Source organism: Oncorhynchus kisutch, linkage group LG22, assembly GCF_002021735.2.
Source record: "Oncorhynchus kisutch isolate 150728-3 linkage group LG22, Okis_V2, whole genome shotgun sequence".
NCBI classification, from domain to species: Eukaryota; Metazoa; Chordata; class Actinopteri; order Salmoniformes; family Salmonidae; genus Oncorhynchus; species Oncorhynchus kisutch.
In genome coordinates, this window is record NC_034195.2 from 23,232,125 (window position 1) to 23,247,511 (window position 15,387).

At 42.5% G+C, this 15,387-nt stretch overlaps 1 protein-coding gene across 2 annotated transcripts in view; it reads right to left on the reverse strand.

The window, feature by feature from the left end:
* cdh13 (cadherin 13, H-cadherin (heart)) overlaps window positions 1–15,387 on the reverse strand; it is a 545,258-nt gene that overhangs the window by 529,413 nt on the left and 458 nt on the right. The window lies entirely within an intron of this gene.

The window sequence follows — 15,387 nt, forward strand, 5'->3', positions numbered from 1 at the left end:
CTCTATTGGTATCATCAATACTGCATTATAAATTAGAGCTGGTAGATTAGAATACTGTAAACGGAGGGGAACATGAATCACTCAGTAATGACTATGGTGCTGACAGGCAGTATATTTCCAGCAGTGTTAGACAGACAGAAGCTTTTATTTAAGGAACTGGAGTCCTTCCCACTGTCTGCTTAGAGCTTAGTGAGTCATAATGCTAGCCTGCCATGTGCTGAGTGAGTCTGACCATGATATGTTATGAAGGTTAACATTCACAGTGATTTGGCACTTGGCTGTCTGTTTGCCTGTGTTAAATACTCTGGGCAGTCTGTGTGACATTTACATTTGGAAATCATTGAGTGGATGATGAACAGGACATTTCCTCCAGAGCCACACCTTACTTCTCTTCTGATTCCATTAGCACTGTGAAGCACCAAATTATCTCACATCGATTCAGCTCTCTCACAATAGGATAAACATTCAGCAGAGTCGCTGTCGCAAATATCAACACACTGTCAACACACAGCAACACACTGTCAACCCATAGGTGTGTGTGTGTGTATAGGGGTGTGTGTGTGTGTGTGTGTGTGTGTGTGTGTGTGTGTGTGTGTGTGTGTGTGTGTGTGTGTGTGTGTGTGTGTGTGTGTGTGTGTGTGTGTGTTTGTGCGTGTGCGCGTGCGCGTGCGTGTGTGTTTGTGTGTGTGTGTGTGTGTGTGTGTGTGTGTGTGTGTGTGTGTGTGTGTGTGTGTGTGTGTTTGTGTGTGTGTTTGTGTGTGTGTGTGTGTGTGTGTGTGTGTTTGTGTGCGTGTTTTTACGAATGCTATTTTTCTTTGTATTATAATTTGTTTACTCTGTATTGTTGGGAAGGACTCATAAGCACACATTTCACAGTAAGGTTGACACGTTGTATTTGGCGCATGTGACAAATAAAATGGTATTTGATTTTGTGTGTAGAAGCAGGGGGTGGTGTTGATGATAGATGTCGGACAGTGCTTCAGTGCGAGAGAGGCCTTCAACAGTGCAACACACTGACAACCAGCCACCCGGTGTGGCTTTAGCTAACCAGCCACCCGTTGTGGCTCTAGCTAACCAGTCCACCGTGTGTGGGTCCACCGCAGCGGAAAATTGTGTCCACCAAAGCGTGCAGGGTGGGGAGAGGATATGACAGCCAAGACATGAAATTCTAATGAAAATCAAATCCAGCCCGCTGGTTCCAGAGAGAAATCTAGACTGCTCGCTGAAACTCCCCACAGATCGGGGCCGTGAAAATCAGATAATGGCATGTGGTTGAAGGTAAATGTATAATGAGCATGCATATGTGTGCTTGCATGTGTGTGTGCCCTGTGCTCTGTGTGCGTGTGCATTTCTGTGTGTAGTCTAGTGTGCATATTGAGAGAATGAGTGTTAACCCCATCAGTCCCGAGACCCCAGCAAACATCGTCTTTTCATTCATCTGACTTTCATTTATCTGACTTTCATTTAGCTGCATGTCCAGCCCTCATAGACTATCTAGCCTCACAATTGAGTGTTTAACCTTTTTTTTTTACGGACAATCAGGGCTACAAGTTGAACGCAAAATTATTCGTATTAAACAGTTGCATTTTAGTTTGATTGACAAAGGGTTTTTCTTTATTTTTACTATTTTCTACATTGTAGAATAATAGTGAAGATATCAAAACTATGAAATAACCCATATGGAATAATGTAGTAACCAAAAAAGTGTTAAACAAATCAAAAGAGATTTTAGATTTTATATTCTTTAAAGTAGCCACCCTTTGCCTTAATGACAGCTTTGGCACACTCTTGGCATTCTCTAAACCAGCTTAACATGGAATGCTTTTCCAACAGTCTTGAAAGAGTTCCCACATATGCTGAGCACTTGTTGGCTGCTTTTCCTTCACACTCCAAGTGACTACCACATGAAGATGGTTGAGAGAATGCTAAGAGTGTAAGGACCGACTCCGGAGAAGAGAAGCAGGTCACGGGAGTTGAACATTTAATGAGGAACAGACATGGAACAAGCCAGGAACAGCGTCAGCATACGGGTAACACAACATATTAACATTAATGCTGAAGCGGGGAACAGAGCAGGGGAACAGACAGATCATGGGGAAGATGGGTGACACCTGGAGGGGGGTGGAGACAATCACAAAGACAGTCGAAAAAGATCAGGGTGTGACAAAGAGTGTGCAAAGCTGTCATCAAGGCAAAGGGTGGCTACTTTGAAGAATCTCAAATATATTTGGATTTGTTTAACACTTTTTGGGTTACGACATGATTCCATATGTGTTATATGATAGTTTCACATTACTTCACATTATTTTACAACGTAGAAAATAGTAAAAAATACATTTTAAAAACCCTTGAATGAGTAGTTGTGTCCATACTGTTGACTGGTACTGCTCGATGAAAAATAATCTTGGTTGACCAACAGCCTATAGACCAAACAATCGACCAGTCGACTAACTGAGGTCAGCCCTAATTGTGATCCTCACGATTCTAGGTGTATGTCGTGCGTTACTACTTCACAGGAGAGCCATTTGAATGTAAACAAAAAAAATGTAATCAAAATTTGTTTTTTTTTGTGTCAGAAATGCCTTCTGGAACTTACCTTAAAATTAAATTAATAAATACATTTGTTAAATTACAAGTCTAGTTGGTTTAGCCACGGAAAAAGACAGGAAGCCATGACTGGCTGAGATAATGACTATCCTACCAATCCTTGACTTTGGCAATGTCATTTATAAATTAGCCTCCAACACTCTACTGAGCAAATTGGATGCAGTCTATCACAGAGCCATCCGTTTTGTCACCAAAGCCCCATATATTACCCACCACTGCGACCTGTATGCTCTCGTTGGCTGGTCCTTGCTACATATTCGTCGCCAAACCCACTGGCTCCAGGTCATCTATAAGTCTTTATCTCAGCTCACTGGTCACCATAGCAACACCCACCCATAGCACGCGCTCCAGCAGGTATATTTCACTGGTCATCCCCAAAGCCAACTCCTTTGGCCACCTTTCCTTCCAGTTCTCTGCTGCCAATGACTGGAATGACTTGCAAAAATCACTGAAGTTGGAGACTTTATTCACCCTCACTAACTTTAAGCACCAGCTGTCAGGCTCTTACCGATCGCTGCAGCTGTACACAGCCCATCAGTAAATAGCCCATCCAACCAACTACCTACCTCATCCCCATATTTGTTTGAGTTTTTCTGCTGTTTTGCACACCAGTATTTCTACTTGCACATCCTCATCTGCACATATATCACTCCAGTGTAAATTGCTAAATTGTAATTAATTCGCCACTATTGGCCTATTTATTGCCTTATCTCCTTACTTCATTTGCACACACTGTATACAGATTTTTCTATTGTGTTATTGACTGTCCGTTTGTTTATCCCATGTGTAACTCTGTGTTGTTGTTTTTGTCGCACTGCTTTGCTTTATCTTGGCCAGCTCGCAGTTGTAAATGAGAACTTGTTCTCAACTAGCCTACCTGGTTAAATAAAGGTGAAATAAAATAAAAAATAAAAATGGGCTGGACATACCGAGAGATGATTTCAGATTTGTCTGCCATGTAGCACGCTTCTGGCTATAACATGAGCTGCTCAGTATGTGTCCTTCTAACACTACTTTTTTGAAAGATGCTCTACACTTTCTGAAGGACCGAGTTTCGGCAACCATGACATCCGTGACAAAGAGGGAGAAGCTTTCATCCATGTATTTGGGTAAGAGGGTCTAGCTAGCTACATTTTCAGATATTATACATATGGACCATAATGTGGTTACAGTTTTATTCACATGTTTTAAAGTACTACTGACAAATAATGCATTTAGATTTTTCCATAGATTGTAATGGATTCCATAGACAGCTATGTATGGTGCCATGTTTGTTGACATTATACAATGCATTCTGGGTGTCACGTAATCTGTCAGACCAATGATGTTATAATGAGGTGAAGGAATGGTTCACTCATCGTTCGGGTAAACTTCTGAAAGTGAATGAAGGGAAGTGGATGCTCGTAGACGACACACCCCCATCGACATGCATACTATAAACAGACCAAACTCAAATTGTCTCCTCTCATTATCTTTGGTTGATGCAAAAAAAAACAAGCATGGCAGCTTGTGTTAATTCAATCTTTCCTCAGTTAGCGCTAGAACAAATGTAGCCAACATTTTTCCGGTTTGGATGATTGTGTTATGGTGTAGCTACTTCTGTGAATGTCTGATCATTCCATCCTATAATTTTTTTAAATTTACCTTTATTTAACTAGGCAAGTCAGTTAAGAACAAATTCTTATTTTCAATGACGGCCTAGGAACAGTGGGTTAACTGCCTGTTCAGGGGCAGAACGACAGATTTGTACCTTGTCAGCTTGGGGGTTTGAACTTTCAACCTTCCGGCTAGTAGTCCAACGCTCTAACCAATAGGCTACCCCTAAACTGGTCACATTCTGGACATAACTTTGTAAGGACTGTGTTCGTGGAAAATGCTTCTGTGAAAAAAAAGTGTGGCCAGCTCATATGCTAATTGTTGCGTCAATCGAAAATGGACATTCTAAATAAGCGTTCTAATCACACAGGTTTGATTGTACGCAATAGGGACCACTGTAGAATGATCACACCCGTTTGTTGGTACGTGTGAAAAGGTTCAATGGATGGGTTTATTGGGGGGGGGGGGGGTATATATATGCTATGGACCACCAGGCTGTCATGCAGCCTGTCGTTTTTGTGTTAATACTTTTGCATAACGACAACGACAAGTTTGATGTCGGACGACAATAGATAGTTCATGATGTCATTGCGACAACTGTCTACAGACATGTCGATAGACATAGTATAAACTAACCTTTAGTCTTTAAATATTTGGTTGTTTAGTACACTACTGTACTCACTCTCTTTAGCACATGGCCTCGTGAAAATCCTTAAAAATATGTGTGGGGCTAAGGCTTAAGAGGGTCTGAACGATGCTGAGTGGGTGTAGACAAAGAAGACCTCTCCAGTGCCATTTTCTCAAAAGTGGGGTTACAACTTTCAAAGCAGAATTACTTTCCCATTGTTCCTCAACTATAGTGCACGATATACCATTTTCTAGCTCTGAGTCTGTACTTTTATCCAATGCAAAAAACACAATTTCCAATTCTGCTACATAAGAGCAAATTGAGCTGGTCAGTCACATTTGTATTGCGATTCAATACTGTGATTTTATTGCGATTCCATGATCCAAACATAATGCTCACCATGTGTCTTCTGCAGAAGGACAAGAGAGAGCCATGAGAAAAATTGAGTTTTGATCAGTCATGGAAATAAAAGTGCTGAAAACAAATTGGCCACCTACTTAAAAAGAAGATGCAAAACAAGATATGAAGGAAAAATACTGGAGGTTTGGTGCAGGTACAACCAACTCGCGCAAAAACAATGTGGCAATATTGTCAAAACGGTACCATATGATAGTTCGTCAAAAATAATGCACCAATATGTAACTGTATAGATTTGTTTCCTGATCGCTAGTGCCTGAACACATGACAGAGCTGCAATCAGACACCTTTAAATCTTATCTCAACACTAGAACAATAGCTTCCAGTCCCCCCAAAATAGCTATGCAAAGCCGCTTAATAACTAACACGCTTTGAGATTTCTATACACCAACAATCACAGCTTCTCTTCTACTTCAGTGGCATAAAATGGTTTCTTTAGAACAGCATTCAAGAGGGATCTTTTTAAATAGATATGTCCTTATACTTAGACGTGTTCTGTACACACAAATTAAATGGGCTGGGTTTTATGTGTCAAAATAGGCACAGCAGCTCCCCGTTTCTAATTGCCTATTCTGTTACTATCACATAATGTTCATATCAAAGTGACGGTCATCGGTCATACAATCTTCAAAGGGATTCTTTGCCTTTCTCATGTCTGACGGAATGTAATTACAGTAAGATGCTACATGATGGATGTGATACTATACATCAAACATTGTACAGGTTACAAAACAAAGTACAGTGGGTATCATAAGTATTCACCTCTTGGAGTTCTTTACATTTGATTGTGTTACAAAGTGGGATTAAATGTATTTAATTGTAATTAATCGTCAACAATCTACACAAAATACTCTGTAATGTCAAAGTGGAATAGAAATTATAGATATTTTTTTAAGATGAATGAAAAATAAAACACTAACAGACCTGGATTAAAATAGTATTCACACCTCTGAGTGAATGTTAGATACATCTTTGGCAGCAGTTACAGCTGTGAGTCTTCTTGGGTAAGTCTCATAAGAGTTTTTACACACTTGTATTGTGCAATATATTTGTCCATTATTCTTTTCAAGGTGTTGGGGTCTTGCCATAGATTTTCAAGCAGATTTAAGTCAAAACTGTAACTTGGCCACTCAGGAACATCTTCTTGGTAAGCAACTCCAGTGTAGATTTGGCTTTGTGTTATAGGTTATCGTCCTGCTGAAAGGTGAACTCCTCTCCCAGTGTTTGGTGTGAAGCAGACTGAAGCAGGTTTTCCTCTAGGATTTTGCCTGTGCTTAGCTCCATCCAGTTTCTTTTCATCCTGAAAAATTCCTGTTTTTGCCAATGTCAAGGATACACATACCATAATGCAGCCACCACCATGCTTGAAAATAAGGAGGCAGTTGCTCAGTGATGTGTTGTGTTGGATTTGCCCCAAACATAAGGCTTTGCATTTAAGCTAAAAATTGTATTACTTTAGTGCCTTGCTGCCTACAATGGTGTAAAGTACTTATTTGAAAGTACTACTTAAGTAGTTTTTTTTACTATTTATATTTTTTACAACTTTTACTTTTACTTCACTACATTCCTGAAGAAAATGATGTACTGCATACATTTTCCCTGACACTCAAAATTACTCATTACATTTTGAATGATTAACAGGACAAGAAAATGGTCTAATTCACACACTAAACACATGCTTCCATTTGTAAATGATGTCTGAGTGTTGGAGCGTGCCCCTTGCCATAAATTTAAAAAAAAAATTATAATAATAATATTTATACTTTTACTTTTGATACTTAAGTATATTTAAAACTAAATACTTTAAAACTTTTACTCAAGTAGGATTTTACTTTTACTCAAGTATGACATTTGGCTACTTTTTCCTCCACTGGTTGCTTACAGATGCATGTTTTGGAATATTTGTATTCGTATATTTGTAATCTATTTTCACTCTGTCATTTAAGTCATTATTGTGGAGTCACTACAATGTTTTTGATCCATCCTCAGTTTTCTCCGATCACAGCTGTTCCCGTAGCTGTTTTAAAATCACCAATGACCTCATGACCTCATGGTGACACCCTGTCCTGCAGCTCAGTTCAGAAGGACGACCGTATCTTTGATGTGTCTGGGTGGTTTAATACATCATCCACAGCATAATATAATTAAGCAATAAGGTACAAGGAGGTGTGGTGTATGGCCAATATAACACGGCTAAGGACTGTTCTTTGCATGACGCAACGCGGAGTGCCTGGATAGAGGATTTATCCATGGTATATTGGCCATATGCCACAAACCCAGGTGCCTTATTGCTATTATGAACTGGTTACCAACGTATGGTCTGATATACCACGGCTGTCAGCCAATCAGCATTCAGGGCTCGAACCACCCAATTTATAATGCTAATTTGACCATGCTTAAAGAGATATTGAATGTCTGATTTGTTATTGTTACCCAGCTACCAATTACTGCCCTTCTTTATGAGGCTTTTGAAAAGCTCCCTGGTCTTTGTAGTTGAATATGTGCTTGATATTCAATACTTGACTGAGGGACCTTTCAGATGTTGTATGTAGCCTAAACAAAGGGGGTGAGTACTTATGCAATGGCTATTAGTTATTTAATTGTATTAATTTGTAAATGTTTATAGAATATATTATTTTCTTTTTACTATGACATTATTATTATTATTTAAAAAATAAAAACGCATTTACAATGACGGCCTACCCCGGCCAAACCTTCCCCTAACCTGGACGATGCTGAACCAATTGTGTGCCGCTCAATGGGACTCCCGATCATGGCCAGTTGTGATACAGCCCGCGATCAAACCGGGGTCTGTAGTGATGCCTCTAGCACTACGATGCAGTGCCTTAGACCGCTGCGCCACTCGGGAGCCATGGAGATAATGGAGTATCTTGTATAGATCAATAACAAACAAAAAATCACATTAAATCTATTTTAATCCCACTTTGTAATGCAAATACATGTGAAAAAATACTAGGTGGGGTGAATACTTATGATAGCCACTGTATATGGTGGATGATGACTATGGTATGGAAAAGATCATTGGCAATAACATCCCTTCTATTTCACCCATCATTTCAGACTGCATTACACAACCACCAAACCCTTAAAAGAGGATATTAATTGGATCTAAATGAAATCAATTTAACTTCCAGCCCCCAGTCAAAGGCAGACTAAAGTACTGGCTCACTCATCCACCACACGATGACATCAAAAGCAATAAAAGGGGAAAGCTATTCTAATTGCCTGCAAGCAACCTCCTTACCAATATAGTGTGTTTGTATGCTCTATTTCCTAGTCCTCCAATGGGAACTCACTTCTGACAGCCAAGTTCACATGTTTAATCTCCAATCTGCTTTGGCAAAGCATTTTCGAAAACACACACTTCAAACAATGGGGCTGGGTAGGTAGGCAGATCTGAAGAGCATTGTCCCGGTCTCCATCCCAATAGGATATCTGGCTCCATGTCGCCATCTTGCAGTCCAGGGGAAGTACTGCGGTTGTCGGGGTGGAGGCAGGTTGATTGATTCCCTCTCTCCCAGATGTGACATTCTGCTCACACCTTCTGATGTGGATTACAGAAGATGAAAGGCAACAGGCGGACTAGCGAGCAGGGGGGAGAGCACGAGACAGGGGTGAAAAAGGACCACCTCTCTCTGAAGAGAGCCATGGCCTCTAATGTCTCCACTGGTTACCACCCTCTCGCTGAGCTGGGAGGGTGGCAGGGAAAGGGCATAATGGGCTACATTCAGAACAAGTGTTCCATTTGGCTTGTTCCAAAGACTGCTGTAATGCTAGGCCACATTGAAATGGCACAGAGAGTTCAGCCCCTCAGAGACGCACTGGCTGGGGACAGAGTCATAAAATCACAGGTACAGAGTTAGAGAGGTAGAGGAATAGAGAAGTGAAAAGGTGAGTATGTAAAAAGTTTGCTCCAGTGAAAGTGCAGCAATCAGCGGGAGTGTGACACACACACACACACACACAGCACTCATCATAAATCAGGGAGATGCAGATCTCTCTCTGCCTCCCACTTATCTTCCCCCCTGTCATCCATCATTCCCATCGCCATGCGTCCACACACACCTCCCCGTCCAGAGGGAAGCGCTTCTCCTTGTTAAGAACCAAAGTCATCATCACGCCACTCATTAGTATTTCACAACCCTTTTAATACAGTGGGGCTAGTGCAGCAGGGTAGCCTAGTGGTTAGAGCGTTGGACTAGTAACCGGAAGGTTGCAAGTTCAAATCCCCGAGCTGACGTTCTGCCCCTGAACAAGGCAGTTAACTCACTGTTCCTAGGCTGTTATTGAAAATAAGAATTTGTTCTTAACTGACTTGCCTAGTTAAATAAAGGTAAAATGTAAAAAATAAAAAAATATTGAGAATTCACGGGGGATAATTCACGGGGGATAGTGCACTGTATAATACAGGGGGGATAGTACAGCGGATAATACAGGGGGATAGTGCACTGTATAATACAGGGGGGATCGTACAGCGTATAATACAGTGCACCGTAAGCAGCTCCATATTACCATGCCTCATGTAGTGTCTTTCTCATCTTTCAGCAGGCTGGTCTGTCTGGCTCCCACAGAGCCTGCTGAGTAGATGATGCTTGCCCAGGGTTCAGCAGCACTCACATACCAGCTCTCTCTCTCTCAATACCTTACTACACACTGATAGATCATTACCATCTCCTATAGTCTCAGCCTCACAGCCACACGCAGCAGCTCTTACTTATACAACGGGATGGAATCATCACAGACACAGGAACACAGCCTTATAATGAGCATGTGCTCTGTCACCCCCCATACACATAGACACAAATTAAAGCCACAATGTGTGCTTGTGTGCATCTCTGACTGGGATGTGTTCTGTCTGTGTTGTTGGTGAATTTGAATGGGAGGTAGGAAAAACAGAGAGAGAGTGTGAGTTGTGAGTACTCATGAATACATGTTTTAAATGTGAGAGAATGAGGGAGCAGAGAGAGAATGGAGAGAGAGAGAGAGTGATACAGACAGAGTCTGGCATGGAAACAGAGACTGCCTGCTAGCAGTGCAGTATGCTCAGCCTCAGACAGTCACTGGTTCCCTTTCTCTCTGCCTGCCTGGCTGTTTCTGTTTGTACTGAGGATTTGGGAGTCCCGGGCTTTGCAGCTCTTCCCCAGCAATTATCTGCCTGACGGAAGGATGACAGCAAACAGACGAAGAGATGAAGACATCGTGGAAACAGGGTGACGCCATACCACTGCCATCTCCCCTCCTCCTCCACTTTACTCTGCTCTGCTCTGCGTGTGTGTGTGCGTGTGTGTGTTCTTCTTTCCTTGTGTGGACCTAAAATCCCCAAACGTCCCCACAAGGATAGTAAAACAAGAACAAAGGCTATTTTAAGCTTAGGGGTTAGGTTTAGAGTTACGGTTACTGATAGGGTTACAATTAGGGGTACAATTAGGGTTAGGGGGTACAATTAGGGTTAGGGTTACAATTAGGGTTAGGGGTACAATTAGGGTTAGGGGTACAATTAGGGTTAGGGTTACAATTAGGGTTAGGGGTACAATTAGGGTTAGGGTTACAATTAGGGTTAGGGGTACAATTAGGGTTAGGGGTACAATTAGGGTTAGGGGTACAATTAGGGTTAGGGTTACAATTAGGGTTAGGGGTACAATTAGGGTTAGGGTTACAATTAGGGTTAGGGTTACAATTAGGGTTAGGGGTACAATTAGGGTTAGGGTTACAATTAGGGTTACAATTAGGGTTAGGGGTACAATTAGGGTTAGGGTTACAATTAGGGTTACAATTAGGGTTAGGGGTACAATTAGGGTTAGGGGTACAATTAGGGTTAGGGTTACAATTAGGGTTAGTTTTTTTTTATTTTACTAGGCAAGTCAGTTAGGAACAAATTCTTATTTTCAATGACGGCCTAGGAACAGTGGGTTAACTGCCTGTTCAGGGGCAGAACGACAGATTTGTACCTTGTCAGCTTGGGGATTCGAACTTGCAACCTTTTGGTTACTAGTCCAAAACTCTAACCACTCTAACCAAAACTCTAACCACTAGGCTACCCTGTTAGGGTACCCCAATTAGGGTTAGGGTTACAATTAGGGTTAGGGGTAATGGTAAGGAGTTAGATTTAGGGTTAGGAGTTAGGTTTAGGGTTTGGGTTATGGGTTAAGGTTAGGGTTGGGGAAAATATGATTTTTTTTATGGAAGTTAATTTTGGTGCCCACTAGGATAGTGTGTGTGTGATTGTGCATGTGTGTGCTCATAACATAAATACAGCCAAACACTGTCTGCCAGTTCACAAGGTTCTCTTTCTCTCTCTACACTAACACAGGCACACAAACAAGCCATTATTTCATTTTCCCATGACAGAAACCTTTTCAGTTGTCACATTCATTGAATTTATATCCATTGGCATTTTGTATAATTAGGCTACAGCAGGCCGATATTAAACCTGGATACATTCAAATGGAGAGCTCTCTGTTTGGGGACATACAGTATTTACTCTAATTATCAGAGTTTCCTGGCCGGGAAAACATCCCCCTCCAGTCCTACCTTGCAGTCCTCTACCCCTCCATTCCATGAGAGCTAAATTGCTTTGCTCCAGGCAGAGAAGATATGGATGGTTCACTTTCCCACAAGGTCAAACCCTCCGTGAACAGAGTTAAGACCTTACAGTCCATTAAAGTGAACCGCTGAACCACAATCATCAGGGGAGAGAGCACTGGAGATCTGCTCGCTCCCTGCTTCGCTTAGTCTTCCATTAAGACAGTGTGTGTGCATGCGTGCGTGCGTGCGTGTGTGCGTGTGTGCGTGCGTGCGTGCGTGCGTGTGTGCGTGCGTGCGTGTGTGCGTGTGTGCATGCGTGTGTGCATTCACGCAGGTGCATTTCCGTCAGCATCATCATTTCCAGGAAGCTTTTACTCCAGTATGGCTGCCATCAATAACAGCTACACCCAAATAAACTCTTAAGAGCTCTCCAACGTCTCTAACATCACAGGGTTGGCTCTCTCCTTTCATACCTTCCCTTCATTACACCACTGGGGAGCAAGACTTTCAACCCTCCAACGGCTAATGCCTCCATAATCACTCATTACTACTGGACACGCAGCTCATCCGTGACATGTAGGAGGATGCTGGGGTCAAGCCACCTGACCTGTGTGTTCATGGCCCAGGGCTGATGACGTGATAACAGCCTGTTTTGGTGTTCATCTGTAACCCAGTCCCACAAATAGATCTGGGGGTGAGAGATCTGCAATTAGGAGAATCATCAGGTCCATGGCTGACCTTGGGTGGAGTGCAGCACCCCTCACAAGTTGAGAAAGAGAGAGAGAGAGAGAGAGAGAGAGAGAGAGAGAGAGAGGGAGAGAGGGAGAATGTGATAGCCATCTGCACTAATGACTGGCTTCCTTCATTGGACTTATTGTGATCCTTCACCAGACATAATTAACACTAGGAAATACAAAGCTCCTCAAAACACCAAACATCAGATACAGAATGTTGGGAGGAATGTGGTTTAGCCTGCTCTGTATCCAAAACGTCTCCCAAACTTTAAGGTGCAATGTAAAAGTAGGCTAAAGGGTTAATTGAGGGCATGGCTAGGAATTGTGTGTGTGGGGAAGGGAGGGATGAGTTTATACTTTTTGGCTTAGCTAAGCTTGATAAGATCACTAAAACAGAGATGTTTTCTACCTCTGAGCACTCGCCTCAGTAGGGCTAAGATTTATATTCTCAGCAAATCAAATTTGCTTGTGTGCATTTCGAATTTTGGCAGTGATATGACCGTATGTGTCTTTTTGTTTATGTGTGTGTTTGTGTGTGTGTGTTTGTCTAACTGGCCACGGGCAGGCAGTGGGGTGTGTGTGTAGTCCCCTGTCCCTGCACCTGCTGCTGCAGTAATAAATGGAGTTGACATGTGGCCATGGCTGTGTCCCTTCTCTTTGATACTGCTGGATCAGTGGAGTGAGCCGTGGGCTAGAGGAGAGGAGGGTCACTGAGGTGGGCACTCCTGTCTGTCTGTTTTCAGGCACCAAGGTAACGCTCGCTCTCCCATTCCCCCTTGAACGGTCACTTTAACATTCCCCTGGACTCCATGACCTTAAAGGACCCTGCCAACACCCCCCTGTCACACTCACACTGCAGGGTGGCTTAGAGGGGACTTTAACAGTCTGTTGACCACCAGACCCATAAACGTCCAGAGTAACAAATCTATCTTCCCGGCCGAGCTCGCTGACTGACTCCCAGGTATTAGCGGAGAAGAAAATAACTACTGCCTGTATTGCAGTCATCTTACAGAAGAGAGGCCCATCACTTTCTTGCCCTTTATCTTTCCCTTTTCATTCCCTAAAACCACCTGCACAGTGCACTGTGCTGAGCCTTTTGAGGAAATACTTAGATAAGTCTATAGAATAAACCGTCTCCAGGTCCACAAGACTGCTTCAGAGGAAAAGAGGTAAAGAAAAAGGAAGGGAGAAAAGGAGAGCCAGAGACAGGGAGAAAGGCAGAGAGAGAGATAGAGAAATATTGGCACCTGCACCTCCCGGCTGTGGTGTTCTTATTCTGAATCATCGCTGAGGCTCTCAACTGCTTAGCGTTTCATTTCAAATACAGGGATTTATGGGGGGCACAGCAGCAGCTTATTCTGGAGGCAAACTTGGCGCCCTACCTGGGCTGCTTGCTATAAATAACAGTGGTTCACTTGATCACACACAGAGTGTACAGTAATATACTGATATTGGCCTGTATTCAGTGGGTTATAGACAGATTAACATGGGATAGTACACATGGGATAACAGGACATGGTAGAGGCATAGGGTACAGCTATAAGAACATGGATGTAAGTTGTGTTGATCTGGCATTTGGGCCAACAGAGAGCCAGACAACTCTGGCAGTAACAGTCAGGGACACATTCTCTCCAGATGCAGCAGGAATGAACTTTTATTTCTCCTTCATTTACATGTAGCACCCAGCACCCGATTAACTCTATTTATTAATCTAACAATGTATGTTTATTTCTGCCATTTTAGCCAGACATCAGTGGAAATAAATGCAGTTTAAGTTTAGCAGCAGTACAAAACGGAGTCTGTTTGGTAGCCTGAGAATGCAGCTACTCATAGCAAAAGTTGAGTAACAAACATCTGGGCTCCAACACACAATAATAACCATGTCATCTATCAACACTAATAAATATGAAAAGTAAAGCTACCAATCGTGATGGTCAAAATGCGGAGGAAAAGCCGGCCATTAATTCTGCGCCTGTCACTGCTTGCACCTTGCCCTTTGACGGAGATAGACAACTGAGTGTTCACCGGACAGCGGTCACCTTTGATGCTGCCTACTAGGACTCCAGGTCTCAAACAAGGCAGTTGACAGCACCTGTTGAGTGAACACTTTGTAAAATGTCCCCATGTTTCATATTTGCATTGCGACTTCATTCTGCAATGATGAGCAACAGTAGCCTACAAACAACCAAGGCTTTGAAAATTGGTCGCCTACTAGGCTGATTTTGCTGTGTCATTATTCAGCTATGTTGCCCTTCAGCACTTAAATAGAGCAAAGAGTGATTGAAGGAGGCATCTGCTCCAAGTTATCAGTCTCTCCAAAGGAATGCCAGATAAGATTGGCAGCGAGTTATCTGAGCAAGTATAGCCTACATTAGAGGCGGCTGTCAAAGGGAAACGGAGAGGGGAAATAAATACAAGAAAATGCATCTAAATTGCATTCCTAGCGTCCAATACCACCCTGGCCTTATTATTCAAGTTAGACACTGACTGCTTCAGTTATACTCTCAGAGAGCTCAAGAGCTGCCTGCCATGTGAATCCTCCCCTCACACCGTTCGTTCACCCACATGAACACAGACAGAGCCAAAGAAACGCTCAACTTTGTAGCTGAGCGGAATATAGATGTGGCTGGAGACAAATGTTCGGCCGTGATTTGCACATAGCTCCACACATTACCCCCAAAGTCCTTAATGAACGGCTAAATATGAACGGCATCTCTAAACCGAATGTCTGACCACTGCAGATTAATGCCAAACTCGACACTCACTCCCCAAAACGACTAGGTGCCGCAAATGCCTCATGTAAATAATTGGCAGTCTTATTCCTCGACTGCTTCCCAATCATATATTTCGTGCTATTAA